The sequence below is a fragment of the Rattus norvegicus genome, chromosome 9 (genome assembly GCF_021556685.1).
Source record: "Rattus norvegicus strain SHRSP/BbbUtx chromosome 9, alternate assembly SHRSP_T2T, whole genome shotgun sequence".
Classification (NCBI taxonomy): domain Eukaryota; kingdom Metazoa; phylum Chordata; class Mammalia; order Rodentia; family Muridae; genus Rattus; species Rattus norvegicus.
Window position 1 is genome coordinate 79,145,669 of NC_141542.1, and position 26,184 is coordinate 79,171,852.

At 41.3% G+C, this 26,184-nt stretch overlaps 1 protein-coding gene across 1 annotated transcript in view; it reads left to right on the plus strand.

Annotated features, from left to right (window-relative positions):
- The window catches only part of Pard3b (par-3 family cell polarity regulator beta), a 1,028,371-nt gene that overhangs the window by 944,568 nt on the left and 57,619 nt on the right, over positions 1-26,184 (plus strand).

Below are 26,184 nucleotides of genomic sequence, written 5' to 3' on the forward strand. Positions count from 1 at the left end.
AAGACAGTAAAGACATTTTATACCAGGCTTTCTCTGTCATATACAGCCTTCTAGAGGTCAATCAGTAGAGCCACTTACTTTAGTTTCATTAAAAGGCCAGGCCAAGGACATCACCTTCATTGTGTCACAATCTTTATCCCAACTGCCTTCCTTCCACTACTCACCCATGAGGCCATTCTCATGGAGAGCACACTCTTCAAATACCATGGGAATCATGAACATCACCCTCGCCTCTCTCTCAGGAAGAGGAAAGTCACAATCCTTCCTTGCTCAGAGTGGAAGTTCACTCAGATCCAGCCAAATTTCTTCTTCTTCTCATCTTTACCTATCAAGTAGCCAATGGCACTCAATGCACAAGAGACAACTCGATTGCTTTTAACAAGTTCTTCAGCTGAATGAACAGATAGGCTTTGGTTTTTTTAGAGTCACCTGCAAATAGCCAGGTTCTAGAATTACAGCCTGTGATCTATGTGAGGGATCCAGGAAAGAAATAAGATGAGAACCCATGAGCCAAGTTAGGAGAAAAGGATATTCACAATGCATGTGTCACCTCCACAGAGCCTTCCCTGAACTGCTCCAGCCTGGTCACCCCTTCCTTATCAGTACTTCTCTAGCACTTCTTGTGTGTACCAAGAAATAAAACACAGATGAATCCTACCTGCCACCAGATCACAAGTAATTCATTGCACAAGACCATGTGCACATTTGAACTCTATGTTTTACCCAGCCTCACACAGAGGTTAAAACGTGCACAGGGTTGAATTCTTGATTGCCCAAACGAGTAAACTGAGGCATGATCATCTGGCATTCTCCAGAGAAAAGGCATATACCTACTGGCAGTTCTGCATAATCACCTCCAATTTCCTCCATGTCCATGAAGGTACAAACTCAAGCACACAAATTAACAAATGGATAATGGTAGCTGCTGGGTCAGTGCTAATGTTTCCTCACTAATTTGGCTGCTATCTTTGGCATCAGTCCAAGTCAATACCTGACTTACCAACAATTACACCTATAGGGTGATCACCTTATTAGGGTGTTTTTCTATAATAAGTCCATCAATGTTCATGGAGTTTGAAATAATAGATTTGCATATGTAGGATGGCATGGCCTCTCTTGACAGTAAAAAAAAAATAACTTCCAACATATTTGAATGCAAATGTTATCTTTGTAAGTGGACGACCTGAAAAGAAAGTGTTTCCATAGTAACCTCAGGAAACACATAACTACTTATCATAACTTGTCCTGCAAGAGAGCCCAGCATAGACTAAGGATTTGCTTTGATGTCTGCTGGGGGGGTAAAAATAGCTGACAGAATTATGTGAGCAAATGGATGGAAAAAATCCACTTTATTTGTACTTAATTTAGAAAATAAACTTTGTAATGAAGTGCTGAAATGCACACAAAACAACCAGATAATGTGTCAGGGTATTTTTTTTTTTAATGTAACTTGTCTGATGTGACAACTGAGGCGTCTGTTTAAGAGGGCCAGATTAAGGCTGAGTTCTAACTCTAGCTCCTCCCACCTTTCTCCTCACCTTGTTGTGCTATAGTCTGTGTTCTCTGGGAATCACCAGGCCTTCCAAGATGCCTACATTTCCTTTATTATTTTTTTCCCTCATTTTTTTAAGCTCAGAAAACGGTTTTGTAAAAAGTGCCCTTCAGGAAGTAGGACTCTATCACAGAAAAAGGAACATATTGATTATACTTCACTTTCTCTCCTGACACGGCCGTTTGAGTTGGTGGCTTTTGGATGTGCCATTAGCTGGAAATGAGTTTGACATCCACAAGCCACTATACGGTCATTTCCCCTTTTTCTTACAAGTGTAACATCTAGTTAAATAAAGCTTGTCTACACAGGTTTTCCTATTCTTTCTTTTTAAGTTCATTAGAACAGGGAACAGATGCGTACAGTTTTGAGGAGTATTTCTTTGAAGCACCATTTTCAAGTCAGCTAACTGACAGGCCCTTGCCCATGGGCTCTGGGGTGGACCTAGAGCAGAAGTTCTGGCTACAATTACCCATCTGGCATCCATCTGGTAGCACAAATGAAAGATAATACCAGATCACAGAGAAACTATACCAACTGCCAACTTGGTATAGGCAAGCAGAGGAAGGTGCCACCCAACAGGGCTGCTGCGAATAAGAAATGTTGTCTGCGGGGTATGCATATTTCCATCACGGTGAGCGGTAGGAGAAGGGAACACAGGAGCATATGGAAAAGAAATGCTGTAATCCAACCTTACAGCTGCAGATCATTATGGATTCAGCTGACTTCTCCCCACCACACCGAAGTTGCTGATGGAGTCTAGGGAACTGTCACCTTCGCATGTGCAGGAGCCCGGGGTTTTGCTACCCACAAGGACTCTCAAAGAGGAGCAGGTACCAGCATCTTGAGGGCATTGATTCAATTTTCACATAATGCCACCTTAAAGGTGCCCGTTCAGTGTAATAAGAGTAAGGACTTTGTAGAGGCTGTAAAATTATTTAGAAATTCATTGACTCTTATTTTCTGGTTTGATTTCCTCCTTCCCTGTTCTGCCTGCTTCCTTCCGGGTACAGTATGCTCTGGTTAGCGCAGTGGCTGAGTTCAGAATCTATTACTGTAATTGCCTGAGATTCACCATCTTGGGAGGAGGACACTTGATGTTCCTGAGGAGCCAGAGCCACTCAGAGTGGGCCAACACATCTCTGGCTTGAGGGTAATGGGGAGGCTAAGAGTCAAGTTTTTATCAAATACCAAATAATATCTGTATTCACTTTCATAAGTCAATCCCTTTCTTTCATAGTTGCCTACCAAGTATTCCACATACGTCCCTAAAAGATAGATATAGATATAGATATAGATATAGATATAGATATAGATATAGATATAGATATAGATGATATAGATATAGATATAGATTATATAGATATAGATATAGATATAGATGATATAGATATAGATATAGATATAGATTATATAGATATAGATATAGATATAGATATAGATATAGATGATATAGATATAGATATAGATATAGATATAGATATAGATATAGATATAGATATAGATATAGATAGATATAGATATTTCCTGGGTGGGCCATACAGAGACAGTGCTGAGCAATGCGAAAAGGAACTGAGATAGAAAAAGAGCTGAATACAGAAGCACGCACCACCTGGGAAATCACTGCTGTCAGGTACTTAAGTAGGGCAGGACCATTGGAGTGGATGAGAGATGGGTCGTTAAAGTCTAAGTGTTATGACTAGAATGGTAAGACTGCAATACCTGCATACAGACTACGGCCTTTAATAAAAGACTTTATGGAAAAGCTGACCTGATTCCCAAATCTGTACCAGGAGGAACTAAGTGTGTCCCTCTGTGCTGGAGGATCTCATGCTATAAGCCTGCTCGCCTGCCTCCTTCCAACAAATAGGAGGGATTCAAGATCTTTGACCATAATTTATACTAATTAGTCCTTCCACTTAAATCAAGAGGGAAGCTGAAAAGGTGGCCATTGCTGGTCTGCTCCTCATTAGAGATGAGTAAGAGTTAGGAGAACAAAAACACACCATGGGATTAATGATAAGAAAAGCCACCCAGGGAGAGAAACAGGAAGCCGGAAACCATCTCACTGGGCTGGACAAAGGAAACTGATAGCCTTCACGCTCAAAGGCCCTCAGGTCTCAACAACTCCAAACAGATCTCAGATCCAGCTGAAGTCTAAGCAGCCTTGTCACTATCAAGCTTCCCCCCAGCCCCCTGCCACTGTATCTTCATACGTATTTTTGGTGTTTCCATTGGTGTTGCATTTATTAAGAAATATTCTTGCCCTCTAAACTCAATTCATTCGTTTCCCTGCATGGATAAAAGCAGGAGCATTCCTGATGAGAGTGAAGTACTAAGGTAATCAGCCTTGGGAAATTCCCGTCTTGCTTATTGTCACGGAGGCTGTAGTCTCCAGCACTCACACAGGACAGTGAGACCCAGGAGAGGCCCTGGGTCTGAAATGTCCTACCGCTTCTCCTGGAGCCCTGCCACTCATATCATTTCATCCTTCCCCAAAGGGAGGCGGAGGGATTAGGGAACATTTAATTGCCTTATAAACTGATTGACAAATTGGTGATCTGATGCATATGGATGACGCTCTGAGTGAAATGTCTCAGAAGCTGCTAGCGGGATCATCAGGAGCCATGATTTGCACACCCTCCGCAGGGTTATTACGGAGAAGCGGAAGGGTATCTTGATTATTATCTTTCCTTCTTTCTGGTTTTTTCCCCCCTTGAAGGTTTTCTGCACCTCCGGGGAAATGCATTCTAGCAGCGTGAGCACCACTATTAATCAACACTTGTAGCAATAATCAGAGAGTGAAAAATGGTGACCAGAATCTGCGAATGCACAGGCAGAGCTGTGTCCCCAGCTTTCCTTTGTGATCATGCCTTGGCATCCGAACACAGATAATTTATACAAAATGAATGTTGGCACCTTCAGAGGTGCAAAGATTTATAAAGGCAGTGTTTATATCTTCATCCAGTAAGAAAGAAAGAGAAATTGTTTCTGGTCATGATGAGTAATATTTTAGAGCCTTTAAAAATATACTTGCCATCTTCATGTTTCTTTGTGTTGTCTCACAAGCTAGGATGTGTCTCCCCACCCCACCTCCATATGTATGCACATGAGCGCGCGCGCGCGCGCACACACACACACACACACACACACACACACACACACACATTAAAACTTGGGTGTCATGAAGGGCAAATGCTATGAATTCCTGGTTCTACTTTCCCTCAAAACTTTCACCTGGAGGAAGTGTGAAAAATAATCAAGAATTCAAAACTGCATCAATTCCCAGGATCCTTGAGAGGTGCCTGATGCCTTTTGGCAATACAGGGGGAAATGTGGCTGCAAGTCATTGCAGTGCCAAAATGTTGCTGGCTACACACAGGGAGTGATTGTCTACGTATAATAGATAGCACTATGGTGGTGATGAAATTATATACAAGCGAAGCCATTTGAGAGTGGAACTGGCAATCCCCTACACAAAGCTACACCATCCTGTGATCAAAAGGGTGAATTCCAAGTGTTGACACGTTGAAAATTTCACCAAAGCTTCAGTGGCTGGGAGTGGGTTTGCTGAAGCCTACAGAAGGCCATGAAGGTGCTAGACTGAATCTTGAAGAATGATAGACCAGGAGCCATGACACTAGCCCCCTTCTCTGAGACTCTCTCCTGTCATTAAAATCAATGCAACTTAATTAAAGCAAATTATACATAGATACATCTATAAATAAGATATTAAAGTGTGCTGCTGAATATGATAATTGCTACGTATTTAGCAATCAGTGTGTGTGTTCTGCTTCTGCCAGGAGGAATTCCTTTCAGTAGAATCAATGGAGCTTTATTAAAAACCATCCAAATTAGACAGAGAAATGATGAGTGTCATAATGACACAAAATCACTGTTTCAACTTCCATTTCTAAGAAAAGGAAGCAAAATAAGCCCTGCCCACTTTTTTCACTCAAGGAAAATATTAGACGCATTCTCTTTAAGATGTGGATGTTTTGAATTTATAAATTTTAATTTTTGTATTTTCTTCTCCCAAAGGAAAGTAGGGGGAAAAATAATGATCATAAATAAAACAAGTCAACCCTGGGACTGGTGTGCGAGATGCCCCAGTGCCTGGCTGGACTGCTCGTTCCTTCCTGACAGAAAGAAGACAAGCTTAAACAGAAGTTTGAAATGAGGTTGTTTTACTCCTCTAACTACCAGATATTTTTGGTATATGAAAATCTTGTTTTATGAATAAATAGATTAATGTAGAAAACAAGTTTTTTTTCAATGCTTTTCACTTCTATAAATCTCTTAACTCTGTCACCACTTTTGTTTGTTGTTGTTGTTCTTGATGTTATTTTAATTTTTGTTTTATTGTTGTTGTTTGGTTTGTTTTGTTTTGAGACAGGATCGAATGTAGCCCAGCTGGCCTCGATCTGAGGCTGACTTTGAACACTCTCACTCTGATCATGTGACCCTCCTGTCTCTCCCTCTCAAGTGATGGGACTACAAGTATGTGCTACCATCGTGGCTCACCTAGTCACTTTTTGTCATGAATTAGAATTAAGCATGCAGAAAGAAAAGGACACTTTTCAGGCTAATTTTGAGAACATAGATTTTAAAAAGCTTTCAGCACTCAATTTAAAACTCAGAAACAGAAAATAAAAGGTTTGTTTGCTCTGTGTGACCAGAATTATTCTCAAATTTACAAAAATAAATACAACTAACACAAACTAACACAAAGATAAAGATTTCAGTGTAAAATGTTCTAAGAGAAAATAGAACAGAGCCAGCCTCCCCAGAGAAGTCTAGTGGTGGCCTTTACGAAGAGTGCGGATATTGGATCACTGTATTTATTGTTTGTCTCTGGAACATGAAAAGCAAAAAAGCAGAAAGGCAAAAGAAAGAAAAAGGAATAAGAAGAGACTGCAATGTATCGAAGAGTGATGTATAACTGTTTCTCTTACCCGTTATGTTAGCGTCTTGACTGTCTTCCAGCATCATTCAGGATAATGGGGAGAGAAAGCAGAGCCTAGCTCTGTGAAGTTAGTCTCTGTTTGTGAGCAGAAAAAGACAATAAACAACTTCAGAGTAAATCCTGGCCCACAAAGAAACATGAAGCTAGGCTAAGAAGCTAGAGCTCAACACTAGTGGAGGAGCACTGGTCTGAATGTGCAGTCAGGAAAGGTTCCTGGGGGCCAAGAAGATGAGCAAGGCATTCCTGGGGAAGGTAGAGGCGCCTTATGTAAGACCAGTAGATACGTGTTTGGCAATCTGGAAGATCAGAGAGAGCAACAGTGTGAGCAAATATGACAAGAAATCAGGCCAGAAGCAGAGGCAAGTGGAAGCTGTGTGGAGCTCAGAGTAAAAAGAACTGGAAAAGCAAAAAGAAAAGAGGAGAAACAGGAATGTAACAAGAAGAGATGGCCTGGCCATTCTTGCCCATAGTGGTTATCTCTGGTTTTCTAAGCTACATTTACAATATGGGGTAGTTAAGATTTGGAAAAACATCAAAAATGGTTGACACTATTCATAGTTATTTTCTAAGTTCAGACTTTGGGTAGGCAATGATTTTCAGAGCTTAAAATTGTCGCTCATCGTCTCTCCAACCTACAGCAGGGCATAAGCAGGTTAGGGTAGAGTCCCTCTACATATATCTTTTGGTTCCATGTCTACCATATATTGATGCTTTGCCCTGTAATTGAATACATCCTTCTGATGTTACCATGGCAACACAATGGATTATCCACCCATAAATAAGTAAGCCATCTTTTCTTTGCAGCATGTTCTGTCCTTGAATAACCACCCTCAGAGTTAGTTCCAACCAACAGAAAGCAAAATGGACCAGTGTCAGTCCTTAAGTAGTTAGTTGGGTACCCCAGACAGCCCCAAAGAAGATGTCATGGTACATTTCAGAACTATTTGAGATAAGTGCTAAGGGTTGTTCATAACTCTATTGGATATACAAAGCTGCATGGCCAGTATTGCATATTGTGATCTGTGGGTGTTCTGATAAAACTACACACAGTGATGGACCACTTAGATCACATCTTATTTATGTGTGGTGTAATGAGATGTTTGCCTCTAAAATCTCTGAGAATATTGATGCAATGAATCTCTTTAATTCATACTATTTAAGTGGGACAGGGTACTTGAGGGCAGGATCCAGTGACAAGTGGTCTCTTTGTTTTCAGAGGGCTTTACCCATTTTCTTCATGAATGAGGTGACTCTAACCTCTTTGCTATCCTGATGTGAAACACTAGGCCTCATTATCTTTAGGCACTAGCCAAACTCTCCTAGTTGTAATGGTGTCTGGCTTCAATGACTCCTAGAAATATTTAGAAACATGTAGTCTTGGGTCATTTTGGGGGTGTACCTTTACTAAAGCACATTTTCTAATGCTTTATCCATCTGACTATAAACTTGCCACTGGCGCTGTACTGTATTGACCCACAGGATGGACTGGAGAAATAGTCATGGAGCGATCAGTAAAGGCATAGCAACAAGTCTAAGGAATCAAGGAGTGGATGTCAACCCTTTGGTGGCTCATTCTCTTTGTAATTTTTCAAATTGGTTTCCATTAATAGCTGACCAATTAGTGGGAGACCTTTAAGATATAAGATTTGGGCAGGTATTTGAATTCTCATTAAGTAGGAATGTCAAAGGTAGGCAAGAAGAGAGTATCAGTCATTAACTGAACTTTATACCATTGAAAGTCTGGCAGTGTATTTAGAATTTTGAATTTTCTAAGAACAGACTCTATTAACTTTTGAAGTGCATGTATCTATGTTCCCAAGAACGGAATGAGAGAGTCTCTGCTCCTGTTCCTCCCAGCACACTGCACTCTCCTGCCCCCTCACCAGAGTGTCGATGTTCTCTGACTTATGGTGTGTTTGATCTCTGTTCCCAAGGAGAGATGGCTCAGCTCGCCCTTTGTTTGGATGAGTGACTCCCAGTGGAGGGCCCTCAAATTGAAAATGATGTCTCCCCTATGAACATTATAAGTTTAAGTCATTGGTCTTCATCTGGTCAGGGACTCACTTGTGCATTGCTGGTATAATTTATGCAGCTTTGCTGCCTGCAAAGTAAGAGCAAGTTTCACGTGGTCCCTGGGGAAGGCGTTCTGCGAGCTGCATCCTTGGCTGTATGGAGCCAACTGACAGTGGGATGATGCAGCTCACTCTACTTCCTTCCAAGTAACTTGGATTAAAACGGTGTTATTTTCCATACTGAAGTCCAATAACAATGATTGAAGATTTTTAGTAATTGGGCCCTTTGGATTTTAATTTCTCTCAGGTCAGTGCCCATAAGCATAGCCTTCAGTAAGATGGACTCCGGGGCGTCTAGCAGAAAGTAAATATGATTTATAGGTGGGCATGGCATTACATCTGTCACAAATATGTTATGAATGGGCAGGATACATTTTCTAACATATAAATCAACTCCCCCCTGGGAAATTATTCCTCATCCTAATGGATTACACCATAAAAAGTTCTTTGCAATATCCATCCTAAATTTTCGCTTTTCTTAATTTCATTATATTGATGAGTAGAGATCCCTGCATGTTCTTTGGCAAACATCTGAAGATGTTAGAGGCATTAGGCTGATGTTTGTAAATTACATCACAGTTCTCCAGTTGAGCCCACCGAACTCGTGCAAATCAGTGCTAGACAGTCTACAGTGAGATGGCTTGCTAGGCAGCATGCGTGCTATTCCGAAGCACAAGGAAGAGCCCAGTAAGGAAGTAAATGAAAAACCTGAAGTGTGAGAAATTATCTGAATGGGACTCAATGAACATTTCAGTTGTTTAGCTGCCAAAGCTGGAGTTTTCTTTCTTTGCTAACAGAAAATGGTTTCAAGTGTTGGATCCCACCCCTCTTTCTTGTCTTTGTCTTAGCTGCCTGCTATTTGCTCCATGGTGCTCCCTTTTGTAGTCTGTATCCTCATCTCTCTAGAAGCATCTGAACAGGCGTGTCCTTGAGCACAGATGCTAAGCTACTTCCCAGCTTGGAAACACAATGACAGGCTCTCTACCCGTCTGCAGGGCTAACTCCGGAATTTCCACTCACATTTAAAACCCTACTGATGATGGTAGAGTGCAAGAAGATAGGCCTGGCAACTGATGTCTGTAAGTGGAGGTAGACTTGCTCTGCCTATGCACAAAACTACCCTGCTACCGTCCTCTCCCCCAGGGGAGTGAGGACTGCACACACAATCATGGTATTTACCTTTAAGCCCAGATTTTTCCACAATGTTGTCGCACGGTGCCTACTTTGCACTGATTCTATTAAATGCATAAATCAAATTAAGCATGGTCTCCTGACTTCATTTGTAGAGCGAATATTCCCACCTGAGTTGGAACATTGTGTCCAGATGCCATCAGCCTCTTAAGGTAGATTAACTAAATTAATCCAAGTCTGTTTTCTGAGGGTACTTGGGCATTGTGTGTTTCTCCACCTGCCTAGGCTACAGCCTGCCTTTAAGATTACTTCTCTTAGTCTCTACTCTCGTCTTTACTTAGTGGGCATGTAATGTGTGCCAGAGAAGAAGCATTGCAAACAGAAGAATAGACAGAGAAGCCTGTGTGCTGTGCTGTGCACTCGAAATCCCAGCACTTAGAAAGTAGAAGTAAGGTTGCAAGACATGAAGCCAGTGTAGTCTACACAGTGGGGGCCAGGCCAGCAAGGGCTACAGAATGAATCCCTGTGTCAAACCTCCCCATCCAAAAAGAAGAGCTACAGTATAGATAAGATAGGATTGTTCATTCTCAAAATTCTTATGATGCAGAAAAGCATGAGGAATTTTAAAATGTTATTAAAACACAGAATAATTGCTATTAAGGTAGCAATTCCATGGCCTCATTCTCTCCACATCCAGTGCTAGTTTTGAAACAGTATCACTAAATGTTGTGTGACAAAACTTTCCCTGAGGAGACACAACACCCGTGTCTACTCACTCCAGACAGGGAGCCCACAATAGACCAAAGTACAGATACCACCAAAGTTCAACTTGGTGAACCAATGAGTTTTATTGGTGTTAATTTACAGGAATAGGGGTGAAGGGTTACTGAGAGGAGCTGAAATGACTCAAAGATAGCTATATTACCAAAGCCCAACCCAACATGGGAGTTAGGGTTAAGGCTAGGGTTAGGAGTTAGGAGTTAGGCCTAGGGTGAAGGGTTAGGGGTTAGGAGGGTTAGGGTTAGCTGGAAAGCCTGGAGCACCAGGCAGCTCAGCTCATGTCTACTTAATTTAGTCATCTAGCATTTAGTCCCAGAGTTTTCTTTAGAGCCTTTCTCTTCCCTCAGGCTTCCTTGCGCTCAATTTCCTTTCATCTGAAGAGAACACTGGTCAGTGAATCTGGTCAGTTTCAGGAACTTCTTGAAGCAAATTTGAGCTGTTTTCTTCCTTGCTTAAGGAGCTTCCTGCAGGATGGAATGTTTTAATCTTGGTTGAAACTGTTATACAACACTGAAGAATCTTCTAGAAGATTATTAAAGGTTTATGGAAATAAATCTAGAGGGCATGGAAGAAATTGCCTTGCATTATTTTTCTTGCCAAGAGAAAGGCCAGGTGGATTGGCACTGCATTAACAATAAAAGTTGCATTGAACACACAGGTAAGTTATACTACATATGATATCGTGTGGTCTACACACATCATACTGCTGAATCCTCTGAATAAGTTCTAGTATTAATCACAGATAGAAAAGTGAAGCTGGAAAGTTAACTTGATCACGTAGTTAGGAAGAGGTATGGGCAGACTCACACCTATAGTCAGCACTCTTGATGACCATCCATGTAGGCCAAAGGCTATCCTCTCACAGTTTCATGATAAACGTTCCCAGACATCCCTGTTGCAATTAATTAGATGGGGCACACTTTAAGAATGGAGGACTGAAGAGCACTGTCTTCCTAACATTTCCTGCCAAGCCTTACTCTTCGAAATACAAGCTGGTCTCCGCATTGAACACTCAATGCCTACTTTTCTCTTGATCAAAGTTACTGTACCCATCAAGTCTGATGATACAGAAGAGTATTCTTTTATTGCTGCAAAAACCCTTTATGAATGTGGTATCAGATAACACATCAGTCATTATCTATCTCTGTAGGAAAGAGACAATGAATGGTGTAACTGATGTTTTTAAAACAGGACAGATATTTTGAAAATCAGTATGGATCCCTCAGAGAAATTAGGCATGAGCACAGCCCTGCCAAGCCCACAGTCAGATGTCCATGAGTATCTTTCTTCACTCCAAAGCCAGCCTTGACTGGTCACTGTGTCCTCTCATCAGTGCCTGGCAGAGTCCTCAGAAAGTGGCAGCTTACTCCAGACATGAGCTGTTTTATCTATTTATCAGGAGCTATTAAAACACATGTACTATTTTTATATCACTTCTGCCCAATTTATGGAGCTGCTTCTCAAACTTTAGTGAGATTTCCAACACAGTCCCCCGTCCAAAGCATTCCTCACTCCCCAGGCTACTACACAGGGCAAGGGCTTCTTGCCCAAGTAACACCTTCGCACTCTGTCAGCTAGACTGCACAAAGCCAGTCAAGTGTGGGTAGATGCAACTCAGGTGAAGTTCTTCAAAGCCACCTTAGGCAAAGAAGAGCGAGGCTGTGATGTTTCCTTTTACTGCACTGAAAGTGACTCCAGAACAGAGCAGAAAAGGGCACCCAGCAGGCATCTGCTTCTGTCTACGCTGTCTTCATTTCTCTCTGTTCAGCCGATAGAGGAAAGTTCAGGAGAGGGCGCCTGGAAACTTCATTAACTGTGAGCTCTGTGTCACATCTGTACATCCACATCTGTCCCATATGCCACCATACCCGACACACTCCCCAATACTCCCACCCCACCCTTACAGGGCTATCCCTCCACGGCCAGGTCACTTTTGTCTCTTGGCTCATGGCAGAAACTTGGACTGACATAAGTTGTTGTTGCTGCTGCTGTCTGTTTGCATAATTGTATATGCTGAGCTGCGTTCTTGATTTTTGTAACAGCATAATGTTTAAAGTGTTGTGAGCTATCAGGTCTGACGTTGTGATTTGTAGTTGGCCCATCACCTCCTCTTGCTGCAAGCCTCAGCTTGTATGGCTAGCAGTTCCACAGGACCAAGCTTCTGTCCACATCTGGCCATCCTTTTATAAAAATATTCCATCTCACTTGTTTCGTAGATAAATTGTCTAACATACTAATTATATATACATTTCTCTTTTTGGAAGAAATTGTCAGGGTTCGGCGCTATCAGACCAGAATGCAGAGGTTTGATGGACACAGTCACAGGCCACACAATGAGCCCTGCAGACAGTTTTCAGAGACTGAAAACAGTGGCAAAGCCAGGCCTGCGGTAATCTCTCTAACCATCCTCCTTTCACCCATTGCCATTATTTTGATTAAAAGGTGTCTAGAAGCCACTGTGGTTATGCAGGATGCAAAAATTATAGCAGAAACTTCCTCTATTAATGGAAATTATTAGAGGATGGAAATGGTACTTGAGCAGCAAGAATGACATTAATTATGCGAAAAGCAGTCCTATCTGGCAGTTGGCAAGCATGCACTATTCTTCAGCGATCTTCCATGGGTCTGTGTGTAGCCAGCATTAGCAATCTAAAAGCTTTTTATTTTGGCAAAGTTTTCATAGCACTTGGACTTCCAGCATCTAGATAAAAGATAATTTGGAAGGAAATTATGTTGGTGAAATTGAAGAATTCAGTAATGAGTTCTGTGTCGATGAATCAATGCCCAATTAAATGATTATATCAAATCTAACTTTAAATGTTGACTTAAAATAATCACATTTTAAAGACTTTGAAACCGAGATGATGTCTGCTTCTAATCAGAATGAAGTCCGTATTTCCTAGCCTGGTACAGGAGTAGAGTGTTCTGGTGGACTGAAGAATTTGAGAAAGGGAGAAAAATTTAGGACAGGAATTACCTGTGTGCTCAGAGCTGGGCTGGACCATAGAAGTGAAGCCCATAATTCCCATTCCCGTCTGCAACATTTGCCTTTTTCTCAGGAGGTTCTTATATTTTCTTTCCTAATCTCCGCCTCCCTTTTCGGGCTGTCTTGTCTGTGTATCAATGCTCATTGATCTAGCTAACTTCTGTGGAATCTGTTTTCCTGAGCCGCTAATGCTCCACCTGTTTCTGTGCCGATAATGTGGATGTGGATAGCTGCGACCACTTCTGTTGCTCTGTTCGTCCATCCATCCAGCTCTTGATGAATCTCCACAGCCTTCCTAATACTGCGACCTTTTAGTACACTTTCGCCCCAACTGTAAAATGATTTTTGTTGCTACTTCATATTTTAATTCTGCTACTGTTATAAATCATAATGTAAATATCTCTGTTTTCCAATGGTCTTGGGTGACTCCTATGAAAGGATCATTCAACCCCCAGGGAGTTCACAACCCACAGGTTGAGAACCACTGTTCTCGAGGTTGGTGGCACTGAGTTGATCAGGGGGAGATCTATCAACACTAAAGAAATGGGCAGAAAAAAAGTTCCTAACATCTAGAAAATGTGTGATGGGATCAAACTATTGAGTGAACAAGAAAGTGTTGCAAAGGGAGTTTTTGTCAGTTAGTAAAGCCAAGAGGTTGGAAATGTTAAGTACTGGTTAGTTCTATTTTTTAACTACAGAGTTGTCTGTGCATGTTTGTATTTTGTTTTGTTTTGTTTTGGTTTGATGATTTTCTAGCTACATTTTGCCATAAGAACAACCATTTTCTGAGTCCTTCTGGGTAACTCTTTCTCCCACTTCATCCTTTCCTCCTTCATTTTCCTAGAACTTGAACTCATTGGATAGGGATCAGTCACAAAATAACTTGATTATTATGTCTTTAGTGGAAAAGGCCTGAGTCCAGCATTAGTGGTCAGATGAATATGGCTTTATTAATTAAATAGATACTCTCTGGAGTAGCCATTCAGAGCTATGGTACCATGCCGAGTGTATTAAGCGACTTGTCCATTAGGAAAACTTCCCCACTGGCTTAAATTATTTGGATTGTACACAGATCTGTCATTTATATCAATTATATAATTAAGATTCCTGATCCTTTTAATTACTACTCCAGAGCCAAGTTGAAATCTGGATAAGAAGGTTTGTAGTTCATTGTTTGTTACGTTTAAATGGATATGGAAAAAAATGAGACTGTGTTAATAAAGCATGACATGGAACAGGGTTCATAAGGGTAAAACCTTCTTTAAAACATGTTGTTATAGCTGGGGAAGGAGGCCACACAAGCCAAAGACCTGAGTTCAAATCCCCAGAGTCCACAAAATGCTGGTGCACATGTCTGTAACCCCAACAGTACTCCAATGGCAAGATGAGAGGCAGAGATGGGACCCATGCAAGCTTCAGGCCAGCTAGCATGGTAGATGCAAGCAGGGAAGGACAAAAAGACAGTCCCAAAACACGTTGGATGCTGAGAACTGATTTCCTCTGACTTTCACATGTATACCATGACACATATACACAATCATGTATGCATATACACAAACATGCATGCACATCACACACATAAAGATAAAAGAAACACGTGTTTCTTTTCTACTATTTAACAAGTTTGGTTCAAAAACCCAACTAGTTTTTAAGGAATCTACTAATCCAATCTGTTAGCTTCCTCTGAGGTGTTGATTGATAACTTCTATTTTATTGACTCAATGAGTAAAAAATAAGTAAAAAAAGATATATATATATACATATATATATATATATATATAATGATATCTCAGGCCCTGAAAACTCAGTGATACAAAAGGAGACATTGTCCCAGCATGCATGAAGCTTCCAGTATGAGGTCTTGTATTAATTAATCTGTCTATAAACTAGGCTATTTTATAAAACATAGCACCTTATTAGAAATTGCTTATATGAAACAAAAGACTTGCGCATCTATGATTCCCTGTGCTATGTAAAGTGAGTATTACTGGGCCACTGTTGCTCGTGATTATGGCAATCACGATAAATCAAGAGCTTGCAACTAGCCACCAGTGCGTGCCTCCTTCCAAAGGTTCATCGAAGGCATCCACTCTCTGGTCTTAGTCCTTCATTTGAGAAAAGGAAAATGTTTAAGTGTGATACTCCCTGCCCAAAACAGGAGGCAGTGTTGCAAGCTGAGTGAATGCTGCTTTTGGAGCCAGACTCACCTCTCTGTCTCAGCCCAGGGCAAACCACTTACGTAGATCTTCCTCTCAGTTTCTCATGTCTGAGTGAGGCAGAGGCGGAAAGGCTAACGGACTGTCCTAAAGGGCCCTTTCTTTCTAGTAATGGTACAGGCGGTGACCAGAACTTGTTCACTGACAGAAAGAGTCAACATTATGAATTAAGAGCTGAAATTTCACATGTATTTATGTTTCATTTTTATCCGTGAAAGCATTTATGAACTATACTAGAAGATTTGAAGAATGAAAACCCTTTATCAGTTGAAGGAGTAATACAAACTCAGGATAAATAATGTGAATACCTGATCTAATGATATTTGGACACATTTTGAGGGGCAACTTAATTTCTTTTTGGATGAGTAGAGACCATCATGGGATACTGGGAAATGAAACTGCTAGAAATAAGTAACTTATATTAAAGGTTCAAGAAATAATTATAAAATCATGTTAAATACATAAATGCTACTCAGTAGTATGTACCTTGACTCTTTAAACACCACCAAATCCCTACACACTGTGCCCTTGGTGAGCACTGTATGGGTGACCAGCAGGTTTCTTAAGAAATGCTTTTCTTCATTCCCTTTTTCCCCAGATCTGTTGGTTAGACTTTTGTCCTTTCTAGTATGAATTGACATTTCAGCCAAGTGTTTCAATATCTCCATTTGTAGGCAGACAGATGGGGGAAAGGAAATGAGAAATAGTGTCTGGCTCTTTAATTAAAGACACAGAGCCAGAATTTGCTCTTAAAGCTTATTGGCAAGGCACTTTTATGGTCACATACACATACACACATACATACACACACACACACACACACACAGAGAGAGAGAGAGAGAGAGAGAGAGAGAGAGAGAGAGAGAGAGAGAGAGAGAAGCAAGCACACATGCATCAGAGAGATGGAGCCAAATTTGTAAAATTGTATCTACAATCATGGTTTCTATGGTAACAGTATCTTATGCCCAGACACAAACAGAGCTGGCAGGAGATGTCTGAATTTATTTTCTGCAAAGACAATCATAACAGAGATAGTTCAGGTTATTAAGGTGGCATGACCCAGGGTACATACAGCAAGTACATGGATAGTGCCAACATAAGATTTCATGCTTAAATCACAATAAATAGTTTATGGTTTCATAATACAGAACAGATTACAGATTATGTGGCTATCTTTGTCACTCAGCTATAAAATCGTAACTACCTATGCACAATTCCTGTGCTAATGAGGTGTGCATGGGCAAGGTGTATATGGAAACTCCTGCAACAGAACTTACAAATGTAAATGTATCCAGGATAGCAGCGACTTCAAGAATTTCTGTTTTAACTTGTGGTATTTGCAAGGGAAGAAAGAAAATGTGGGCACAGGATGGCTTAAAGCTTACTCCAGCATTATTTTTAAAATAGATTATTTGCTGTATTTTCTAAACTAGCAGATGTTCTGTGCTAGTCTATAAGCTGAGTACCCAGTTATTTGACAAAATTACTGAAATCAAATTAGAGAAAACAAACACTTCAAAAATAATGGTTTGAACGAATGTGTGTTCCTCTCTGGATAACATCTTTGTGTATGTGTAGACCAGACATAATATACTTCCCCTTGCAAAGGAGAAACAGCTAAACAACCCATTTTGGTTAGTTGATTTTTGTTTAGAGTCTAGCACTTAGTTCTCCTCTGAATGTGTAGCATTTTAGCACAGTGGCATTAAGCTAGAAAATGCTCTAAGCCAAGTCTGTAACTTTTTCCAAGTTTTCCTGATGCTGATTCCTATAAACATCTTCTAGCCAGACCTGTAAATACATAAGAGTCACAGAACGAAAAGAAGTGTGCAACACTGCTCAGCTCTGTTTGTCACCGAACCAACTTGAAATGAAAGGCATATTTCCTTAAATAACATGTGAGTTTCCATACTCCACATCTTAATCGTAGGATGTGTCTGCCGGTGGGAAACTCATTTTTTGGTAATGGATCTAAGTAAGACATCATTGTAAATGAGGATGTTATATATAGGTGAATAGGCTACGTTACAACTTTACACAGCCTTTCCATCACGGTGGCTTTTAAAGTCTCTTAAGAAAATTGGCTTATGAAGCATCAATTACAATCCTGAAAAAAAAAGTGTGTCCAAACCTGCAGGGGCTAGGATGCATTTTAAATTTCAAACCATTTCCACTTCTCATCATCAGACATTTGCAGAAAATCCTGTGTGGTTTATTCCTCTGCTTTTAATAAATTACTTAAGAAAATATTAGTGAGGGCATTCTATTTCCTCTCGAACACTAATCTGCAAATGGAGAGATGGGCAGATCCAATGGCCTCTTTAGGATATTGCTCAGTGAAATTGCTGATTCTAGCAGTGCTGGGCCAGAAATACATATGAACTGAAGGAACCCAGAATGTAAGCAGCAAGTGGCTCACTTTTGCAAAGAAGAGACTAATAGCGTCTTTTAAAAAAAAAAAAAAAAAAAAAAACAAGGCTCTTAAAGCCCCAGCCTGCAGCAGGCATTGAGTGCATGAAACTTGGAGAACTCCCATGGACTAAAAGCCTCTTGAGTCAGCCTTCCTCCCAGGCCCTGTCATAGGCCTGTTCTGGGCTCTCCTAATCCTGCTAGAGAGAACTACCACCTGCCCATGCACCAACAGATGTGCACTTCGTGTTTGAGAAAGCTCTCAAAAGTTTCACTTCCTGGGCTGGGTCAGTCAAAGAAAGATAAATGCGCCCTTATCCAGGCATGAGCTCTAACAGTACACGGTTGTGTGAAAGGCTAGGTTTCTGTTATGGCTTAAATCAAGATTGTTTTTATCATGCTTATATTTAGGCCATTATATTAACACACACACACACACACACACACACACACACACACACACACACACACACACCCCACTGCATGATCTCAAGTAAGATAAAGTGCTTAAAAAATTAATTGGATCAAAGCCACTGACCTTATTTTCGTGTGTGCGATGAGGGAAATTTCCTTATAAGGAGTTCTTTGAGCAGGAATATTTCTGAGTCTTGTTAAGCAAAGAGCAAACTGAGAAATGAGTTTATAAATGCCTGTGCCTGTTTTCTGTCCCCTCACTCCTTCCTCAAGTGGCTTCACTTCCTGAGGACTTAAGAACATCTTAAACTTGGCGTCTCCTTGGCAGGCCTCTCTGTGTTATTTCCTACCCTCCAGTATAGCTATTTCCAAAAGTATTTGTGCCCAGCACACTTATCTATGGCACTACTGTTTCTAACTGGATATTAAAAACTGATCAAATTACAGGAGAAGATTAGACAAATTATGATTTATCTATATAATTCAATATTATATAGCCATTAAAACTCACATTTCTGAGCTATATTCAGTAGCACAGAAAAAGGCCAATAATAAAGTCAGGAAAAATTCTATGTAGCATTAGGTTTATGTATATATTTAGAAATGTAAGTGGAGGTCATCTTTGGATGGTTTTCTATAATAATAAGTTAAGAAGAAAAAATTGTCTATTTTTTAAATAATGAAATTCAAATTTATTCCCATCATCTGCATTAACCAACCATTTGTCTCAGAGTGTGCTTTTCTCAGTATTCAGTATATTACTCTACTTAGAAAACGGTAACAAATACCTTTGTACTTGAGTGAATTGATCCTGTTTTATGAGGATGATAGGATATGACAGTGCAGCAGGATGTTGGGAGTTTATTGGGAAAATACAGGAATTTTCAACAGAGTCTGGATTCTGTTCCCTGTAAATCCACCCAAGGCTATCAATAAAGCCAATCTCATGACTACTCCAAAATATATTTTCTTAGACCCTCTACTGTCCATGCGCAAGAACAATGTCCTCTCTAGTTAAGCAGGAATCTTTTGCATCATAGTAACCAGCTTACAGTACCATAAGGAATGTTTGAGCACAAGTCCTTGTGTGTATTTTCAGGAGAGACTTCCAAAGCCCCACTTCAGTACAGAGCACCCAAAGGGAGCTGCTTCCACTAGAGGCTTTAGGGCCCAGAGAGTCATCTGTGTCCGAAGCCACCATGGTTAGGAAGCTGCTAGCACCACATCCACTTCTGCTGTTTCCAACAACAAAGGCAACTATGAGCAAGTACAGTCTATCCCATAGCCAGCTATGCTCTGTCTGCTAAAGATGCCCAAGGAAAGTCAAGCATACCTGAAGGCGTTCTTACCAGAGTAAACAGTGAGGTGGAGCTGATGGTTTTATTGCGTTCCTCAGATGCCATGCCCTATGTTAAATATCTGCCATCAAGAAAATTCTAAGAAAGTGTGTGTGTGTGTGTGTGTGTGTGTGTGTGTGTGTGTGTGTGTGTGTGTGTTGGTTTTTATTATTTTTGGCTCTTAGTTAAAGAGAGGACTGACTACCTCATGTGTATTATGAGTATCACTGTCTTACTGGAGCTACTAACAACTTTGGTGTTTGGAAGTTATTTTGGACTTTGATTTGTTTTGAGGCAGGGTCTCAAACTGTATCCAGACTAATGTGAAGTTCATTACATAGTCCAGGCTGGCCTCAAACTTGGGTAATCCTTTTACCTCTGCCTCCAGAATGTTTCCTGAATGCTCTTGACACTGCTGGCTTCTCCTTTCTTCATAGAATTCTTATGTCTTGATCAGTATGGCAAGAACGTGTGTCAGCATTGATGTGTGGACATTGGTATGGGTGTATATGTGCATGTGTATGAGTACACATGCACTTGTCTCTGTGTGTACAAGTGTAGAGACCAAAAACCAGCAATCAGGTGTCTTCGTCAGTAGCTCTCCATCTTACTTTTAAGGCAGGGTCTCTTACTGAACCTGGTACTCACCAATGGACTAGACCAGCTGTTCACCAAGACCTGGGGATCCTCCTATCTGTTTCCTTCATGCCTGGAATACAGGCACACACTGCTTGCTGGGCTATTTATATGAACGTTGGACATCATATTCTGGTCCTCATAGTTGCAGTGTAAGTATTTTAACAACTGAGCTATCTCCACAGCCCTTTATCTCTGGTTTCTATGACATCACTCTCTACTAGTTCCCTTCTAGAACAGCTACTTCTGGTTCAGCTTCATTTGCCTGCCCCATAATGAAAGCTTCCACGAATATTATGGACAGTCTCCTTTTTCTTATTGAATATTCCTCCTCCTAGTGTTCTTGTGTTACGGGCATTCTTTTCTAAGACTTCAGGCACCTAAGACACTAGATATTTCTCATTTCTACATCTTTAGTCCAGACATCTCTTCTAACTTGCAAGCCTTTATGCTCAACTGTCTATTAGACCTTTCGCTCAAATGTCTCAAATGTCTTGGTATGTCTAAATGTTCCCTTGTTCCAAAATCTTGACTTTTCCTGTATTTTATTGTATTTGATAAAACTTACCAAACCAGCATTTTGCTAAATTTACAGACTTGGGCATTAGTCCAGACAGAGCCTTCTCTGTAATCTATAGTCAGTCCTATGTATCCACCTTCTTAAGGTAGTTATATGACTTGTTTCATCCTTTGGAAAATCCCCTAGTTCAGACCCTTATCATCTTTGGTTCAAGTGGCCATTGGGAACCTCCCAACTGTAACTTGAGGGATTCCCTGGAACTATAGAGCTCCTCGGAAATAACATAGGAGAATATCTAGATGACCTAAGATTTAGTGGTGACATTTTAGTAATAACACCAGAAGCACAACCCAGTGAAAGACATAATCAGTAAGCTGGAATTAAAAAGAGCTTCTCATCTGAGAAAGGCACTGTTGAAGCAATGGACAGACAAGCGATAGACAGTAGAAACTACTTGCAAAAGACACATCTGATAAATGACTGTTATGGGAAATCTACAAGCAAGTTAATAAAACTCATCAATACAGGATGGATTTAAAATGGTCCAAAGATGTTAACAGACATCTCACCAAAGACACGCAGGTGGCAAACAAGTATATGACATCGTAAGTCACTGGGGACGTGCAAATTAAAATGAGATATTGCTGCTTTCCTGTTAGAATGGTCAAAGCCTGGAACTCAACACCAAAAATGCTACTGCAAAAGAAGAGAATAGTAGCTCTCACTCACAGTTGCAGCACGTGATGGCGCAGCCATGTTAGAAGGCAGTTTGGCAGCTTCTCATAAAACTAAACATAGTTTTAACCATATGATCCAGCAATTGCCCTCCTCAGTATTTACCAAAGGGTGTTAAAACTTCCGTCCATACAAAAACCAGCACACAAATGTTTACAGCAGCTTTGTTCATAATTGGTGAAACTTGGAAGCAACCAAGAAGCCTTTCTGTAGATGAAGGGATAAACAGTGATACACCCAGAAAGAGGGAGATTATTCAGCGCTAAAACAAAATGAGCTATCAAGCTGCAACAACAACAAGGGGGTGGGGGCTTTAAAAAAAACTTAAGTGCATATTACCAAGTGAAATAAGCCAATCTGAAAAGGCTACATCGTGTGTGGTTCCAACTATATGACATTCTGGAAGTTAGAACCATGAAGGCAAAAAAGATCACTGGCTCCCGTGGGAACAGTGAACTTTTCATTTGCATATTCCCAGTGACATATGATGTCATATGCTTGTTGTCAGGAAAGACAGATGAACAGGCAGAGCACATAGGATTTGAGGGCATTCTAACAGGAAAGCAGCAGAATCTCATTTTAGTTTGACTGTGATGGTTGATACATGGCATGTGCTTATCCAAACCCACATAGCGTACAACAGAGAATCCTGACAAAAACCACAGGGTTAGGGTGGTCATGGTCATGCTGCTGTGGTTGGGAGGTGTTGAAAATTGGAGGAGTTTATGATATTATGAGCAGGGGAGTAGGAGAAATCTCTGTCCCATCATCCTATTTGACGTAACCTAAATTTGTTCTATAAAGACTTATTTAACAGCATTGCAGGGAAGAGGGACTGGGAGGATGGTTCCGTTGGTAATTGCTACACAGTTGCAGGACTTGGGTTTGGATCCTTAGCATCTAGGAAAATGTCAAACGGGGATGGCACATCTAATCTCAGAGCCCTGTAGGCAGACACAAGGCAAGCTGCCAGGCTATACTAACTGAATTAGTTCTCTCAGTGTTCAAACCAGAAACATGCCTCAATTATAAGGTGGGGAGCAGTGGAAGAGGACACCACTGTCAGTCTCTGTGCTCAACATGCACATTCTGCACATGCATCAGTACACATACACACGTGTTCACACACATACATGTGCACACCACACACACACACACACACACACACACACACACACACACACACACACACACAACACAGCATTCCAGGAGCCAGGGAGATTACTCAGTAAGCACCTCCAAGAATCCAAATACAACTTCCAGAACCCACGTGAAAGAAGTCAAGTATGGCTTGTCCCAAGGACAGCAGAGACAGAAGAATCTCTGAAGATCACTTGCCAGCCCGCCTATAGACTCCTTGGCAAGGTCCAGAGCTTTAAGAGAGATCCGATTTAGGGGTTGGGGACTTAGCTCAGTGGTAGAGCGCTTGCCTAGCAAGCACAAGGCCCTGGGTTCAGTCCTCAGCTCTGGAAAAAGAAAAAAAAAGAGAGATCCGATTTAAAGAAAAGGGGGAGGGGTGGCAGCAGGGTATCATACACATTCCACAAACCACTGCAGTGCAGTACCAAGTGCTGTAGTAGCAGACCGAGGGGGCTATTGCTAGTAAAAGGCACACTATCTTTTAAGACTCTGTTTCTACCTTACTCAAATTTTGACATCTCTAAAATCTGTGCTGCTGCTGCTGCTTATTCTTTCTATTTCTATTTGGGATGTGTCCTATTGCTCCTCCTTCTTTCTTGTCCCCCCCCCAAAATCTCCTCATTCATATTCAATCGCAGATGAAGCATCAACACCCATCTGAAGCTGTCTTCAACTCTCCCAGGTGCTGCCTCCTTCCCCAGACTTCCACTCTAGCATGATGTCATCGAGGCATAATTGTTTGCAGGTCTGCCTCCTCAAGAGCGAGGGCTGCATTTCTTCATCACTTGGAATAAAATGCCTCATGTGTGTTAGGATACAGGAGGTGCTGGGTGATTGCTAACTGCATGGCTGCCCTGCACAGAGCTGTAAAGTCCATAGAGAGGCACACAGAGAGATGCCCAATTGGTGAGGAACAGAATCATCTTTGATGTGCAAACATCCTGCCTGTCTTGAAATCAGGCCCAACGTCTCCCCCTTTCATGGGGCTTTTCTTAACACCTTCAGTTTCCATCTGTGCTACAAATGGTAGCTTCCTGATGCTACTCCACCAGACGATCTCACTACATTCCTAATGCTTGTTTTCCCAACAAGACAGAAAGATCCTTGAGGATAAGGGTTGTGTCACATCTCCTTGAGTCTAACATGCTTGTGAGATAGCTCCCCAGAGCAGCAACAGGCAAGGGGTAGTACTCCCTTAGTCACCACATGTAGACCGCTGTCCTCATGAGGCCAACTGCCTCAGGGTTTTATTGCTGTGAAGAGACACCACCACCAAGGCAATTCTTATAAAGGAAAACCTTTGCAGTTTCCGAGGTTTAGTCCATTATCATCATATCAGGAAGCATAGTAACACGAAGGCAGGCATGGTACTAGAAGAGCAAGAGTTCTACATCTTGACTGGAAGGCAGCCAGGAAAAGACTGTCTTCTAAGCAGTTAGCAAGAGAGTCTCAAAGCCCATTCCAACAGTGATTCAAGTCCTCCAACAAGGCCACACCCACTCCAAGGCCACACCTCCTAATAGTGCCACTCCCTGAGCTAAGCATATTCAAACCACTATACCAGCTCAACTTCTGGATGGCTATCCTAAAAGTATTAAATTGTAGCTGTAAGGCTAAACAAGGATGATTTGTGAATGTCTTGAACAATGAGGGTTCAAAAGCATGTTTCCCCAATATCCAGCATCAGTATTCTTCAACCCAACACTGATATTAACATGAATTCTGCCTAAGAAATCACTAAAAAATACATGAGTTTTGGCTGTGGTGGTATAGACCTGTAATCTAAGCATCCAGGATATCCATGAGTTCAAGGGCAGCCTGGGCTACATAGTGAGACCCTATCTCAAGCACAAACCCATAGACAGTAACAACTAGGGCTTATGTTTCTATTTTTTCACTTATTTTTCTTTGCCATTTACACATGCTTACCGGTCTTTCGCCATCCTCATCCCTGATCTCAGGAAACTCAGTAGTGCTGAGCATGCAATCCCTTATTCTCAGAACTTCAATGTGGTGTTTTAAGAAATGAGGAAGAAAGAAGAGAAAAGGAGGAAGGAGGGAAGAAAGGAGGAAAAAAGAGGAGAGAGGAAAGGAAGGAAAGAGGGAAAGAGGGAGAAAGAGGGGGAGGGGGATAAAAGAAAAGAAAGATAAGAAAAAGAAGAGGAAGAAGGAGAAATAATGAGGTTGAGGGGTCATGTTGCCTGGGATACCAAGGGAATTGGAGGAAGGAAATGGAGGGTGGTTATGATTGTACATATGAAAATATTAAAAGTATCTTTCCAACTTCTGTTCCATGTATGACTGAAACAAAGGTTCTCAGGACTGCTGCTACACGATAGCTAGAGAGCAGAAATCATTTTATTCTGCCTGCACTGCTTGCCATAATACCCCGCCAGCAGTACATGCCCTACACAAACAGCCTAACCAAGATGGGACTGCGGAGATGTATAGAACACCTAGACTCCTGATTTCCTCCTAGTGAGGAGGAAATGGTTTCAGTTGCTGACTTAGAAAGGTTTCTACTACTGACTTCGACAGTTGTTTCCTGTTTTCTGGCAAACTCCCCTCCTCTCTACACAATTATCATAGTAGAAGTTTTCTGTTTACCTTTTCCATGGCCGCCCTAGCATAAAAGCAAGCATATGAGTAGCCCACAATAGCATATGTGCTCACATGAGTAAAACACCAGCCAGAGGGCAAATGCTTTCCCCGTGCCTATTGTGTATCTACCCTGCTGCCTCATGTGATAGATATAGGAGGATCAGGTGGAAGGCCTTGGTGTTCAGCACCTACTGGATATAATCACTTCAGGACCTCAGAGGCTGAGGAGAAATGGTTCCAGAGAGGTGAAAAGGAAAACATAAGAAGGGACCGTGCCTACAAAAACCAATGTTATCTAGACAACATTCATAGTTTCCAAGTGGTTGTCCATAAGGGACAGAACCAAATGAAGTTCGGGATAGAAGGAATGGCTCCATAGATGCTGTGTAGTAGATCTATAGTTAAAATCAATCCCTGTTAGTACAGAATCGCTCACTGCCTTTTAAAAGCACAGCCAAGGAAGGAGCATCAAGATGGCTCAGGAGCAAAGGCTCTTGCTACCAATCCTGACAACCTGTGATCAGTTGCTGGGGTCCAGGAAAGAAGAAGAGAGTGGACTCCTATAATTTGTCCCCCAACATCTGCTCATGCAGCAGGCCTGGTGCAGACACATACCAACACATACATACAATAATTAACTTAAACAGAGCCTAGAGGAGCCCTGACAATGCAATGATTGAATGTGATGTGGC